Consider the following 3,992-nt stretch of genomic DNA (forward strand, 5'->3'; position numbering starts at 1 on the left):
ACTCCTGCATCTCCCTTAGAACTTAGCTTGTAGTTAATAGTTAGTTTAGAATTTATTCATCATCCATTTTAGGTTAATATAACAAAGAACAAAGGAGTAACTCTGGGCTTTCGCTTTCCCGAGGAATACGACCTTGATACTCGCCATTAGTGCTAGACTACATCGATAGGTACACTGCCTTAGATTGTAGCTAACACGAGTAGCACACATCAGATCTGTTTGATTATGGTTTCGGTACTGGGAGTCCTTGTCATGCGCATAGACAACTTTGATGTGATCAACAACACCCATTCTCTAATTAAATTTGGATAGGCAAATTAGTTGAAATAAATACATGTATAATTCTTACAGTCACTCTTCTTGAATATTTGATGTTCAAAATTTGTTCAAAATAATTTGAAATTGGATTCTTGATGATAAAAGCAAAACAATACACATTATACATCCTAAAGGTTTGGCAATGTGCATGTGTGTATGGAGTTTGATTTGATTGATTTGATTTTGGACAGCAATAAAAATGATTTAGAAGATGAATAATGAATGTTTAGATTTCTAAAATTTAAGGTTTGATATTCATGAACACCATATATGCACACAACATAAAACTCAAGTGTTGATTTGATGAGTTATGCACATAGTGTGGGTTTGCTTGATGAATTAAGCAGATGCATATATTCTTGGTCTAATGGCAAGCCTTTTAAGGAAGAAAATCATATTTCGATCATGCATAAGATGGATTCTTAAAGTAATCTTGAAGGTTGTTTTAAATCTTGATCATGTTCCTTGTATAGTTGCCATGTTTCTTGATGATTGCCATATGAACCTTGATTGTCTTGAATTGTTTGATAGAAAATTTTATTTTCTTGATGATGGATCTTGATGAACTCAATTAATTTTGGAATTAATGTGATTAATTAGCCTTGTTAAATAAGAAGTTTCCTTGTTTGTAGGGATTACTAAATAAAGTATCCTAGTTAGCATGTGACTCCTTGTCTTATATGACATATGCTAGTTGTCTTAGGATAGTAATTACTTGTCCTAATAAGATTAGGAAATTAATTAAAAGGTTGATTTAATTAATACAAGTAATTGTCTAGATTAAGACAAGAGTTTGACTCTTGTCCTAAATTCTAAACATGGCCGAAAATTACATAGATTATAAGGAAATTCTTATTTTTTAAATGTAGTTTAATTAATCTAAATTTTTATTAATTTATGTTATCTTAGAACTTATGTCTTAGTATCCTAGTATGACTAGGTTGTTTGTCTTCATTAAGACTTAAGCTTGACCTTATGTCTTAATGTTTGACTTTGTGTCCTGAAAGGATATAAAATTAAAATTAAGAATTTTTTAAAGGGAATTAGTTATTAATTAAATTTGATTTAATTAATTTTAGTTCTCTACAACTTTCTTCAACTACAATTAAATCTTAGTTTCCTAGTATGACTAAGATTAGTAAAGTTTATTTGGTCAAAGGTTGATGATAAGTACCAAAGGCACTTACTTTTGACCTATATTTTGTATTGATTTTACCTCCAATTGAGTTTATTTTGTTTGTTTAGTGCTTGGTTTTCAGTTCTTTTAGAAATTTGGAAGACATTACATGGCAAAAAGGTCTTTGGAATATAAAAGCATGAGAATCAGGCTAAAAAATGCATGTTATGAAGGTTTGGAGTCATCACATGGGAATCACACAGGAATCACACAAGAAGAAACTTGCCCATGTCTTAACTTGGAGCAAGACATTTGAAGTGGCACAAAATTCACATCATGACACAGGAAGCACATGCCCGTGTGGATAAAGAAAAGTGGCAGATTGTGATAGAGCTTGACACGGGAAGATGGCACACTCATGTGCCTTCCTGTCTTACCCTATAAAAAGAGGCAAAATGTGCATTGAGCTCACATGGGTAGGTCACATGCCCGTGTGACCATTCCGTGTGACCCAGAAGACAAAGATTTAACCTCAGATGAACTTGGAACGTCACACGGCCATGTGGCACCCGTGTAGTTCATTAAAATACACTATTTAAAGAAACTTTTAGGGTTATTTTGGAGGACTCTATCATTATTTCATTTCTAGAGAGAGAAACACTTAGAAAACTTGTTTTACTTTCATTTCTTAGGGTTTTATTGGTTGTTTTTTAAGGAAGAACATTATTTTTATCATTGTTTTCCAAGATTGAAGATTTTTGTCTCTAATGATCCATGAATAATTTGAGATCTCCTTTCCCTATTCTTCATTTCTTTATTACAATGTGTAGGAACTAATCTTCTTACTATTTGGTTTTTGATGAATCCTAATTTATGTTATATGAATTGATTCAAAGTTAATGCAATTAAATCTTTTCTATGACTTGTTTTCTTCCTTTGATTTCTTATATCTATTTCAATTGATAAGTTGACGTATTGATTGTGATTTATTTTTATAGATTGATTCGAGATAAATATTTGTGAATTGGTCACATCTAAGGGATTGAAGATTGATTGAGATACTAGAGAGAGATCTACAAGATCCTTTAGTTTAATAGTTCCTTAATCTTAATGTATGACCTAAATAAGTGGGTTTGAGAAGAGATTCATTTCCCTCCTCTTAGGAATTAGGAGTTTAATCACTTGAGAAAGATTTTTACCTAATTTTATAGAATGCCGACTCAACTCACAGTTTTTATTTAATAGCTATTTGTTTCATGAAGTATCCAACTTTTTAGGGGGATTCATTTCCTGACTAGGCTTTACCTTTGATAAATACACCAATTGTTTAATCCTTATTTTTAACATTTGTTGACTTTTAAATATTACTATAACCAACTATAATTGATGGTTAAATATTAATATATGAGTGAAAATAATATTCACAATCTTATTCATTACTTTATTACTTGATACAATAGGTGCACTTTGCCGTGTGCGGGTAGCGTGCATCAGTTGACTTTATGTTCTAATTTTTGTTTTGGCCGAAAATTACACTCTAAAATAAGGAGACTTTTTTATTTTTAAATATGATTTAATTATTTTAATTCTCCTTACCCCATTTAGTCCTTATTGCATGAAATGATTAAATAACTTGAATTATGCTATCTTGATTCTTTTATATGCTTTATATAATATGATTATATTTAGCATGATGGATGGTTATGGACTACAAAGACCAATGTGATTATGTTGAATGGTTCAAAATTTTGATTTGGTATTTTTAAAATAAGGACTATGTTCCTTGCCTTTCTCTAACTTTCTCCAGGTTGTTAAATTCTTTTCTCATCTAGCTCACCATAAATGCAACTCAAGGTTTATCTTAATCTTATGTAAATATTTAGTTAGACAGAATTTATTTTATGATCCGGATGGAGATATAGCACCAAATGGAGATGAAGGGGATATTACTTTCAGACTTGGAGATCATAAAGGCAATACCTAGATTTTGACCATCTAGTTATCTTCGATGGCTCGAGATAACTAGTTTAGAAAGTCTATAATCATTTATAGTAGTTTGACATGCTTTGCTTATATTATATATGTGATGTATGATTTATGCATGATCATGCCAAAGCATGAAATCCTTATATTCGATATTTGTATGTTCATGCCAAAACATGAAACCTTAATCACCGCTTAATAATAAATCCCTCGTTCAATATTAAGTCACATGTTAAGGACATGATTAAGTTACCTTCTATAATTTAAATAGGAACAAGAGCCTTGTTCATAGATCAGTTTGTTGAGCAAACTCAAGGTTGTCTATTACCTCAGTATGTTCTTTATTTTAATTGATGGGTCTTACTTAAATATCTTATATAATTTGATTGTGCAAAGCCTTGATTATATGAAGATAGAGGCATGAATTAGGTGAAACATATATGATATTTAGAACATTATAAAATATGTTTAGACAAACGTCGTTGTAGTATAATTGATTTAGAAGTTGTATAGAGATACAATTGACAAAAAGTTGAGCACAGTATATATGCCAAAATCTAACCAATCGTTTTAT

This window comes from Ricinus communis, chromosome 1 (genome assembly GCF_019578655.1).
Source record: "Ricinus communis isolate WT05 ecotype wild-type chromosome 1, ASM1957865v1, whole genome shotgun sequence".
Lineage (NCBI taxonomy): Eukaryota > Viridiplantae > Streptophyta > Magnoliopsida > Malpighiales > Euphorbiaceae > Ricinus > Ricinus communis.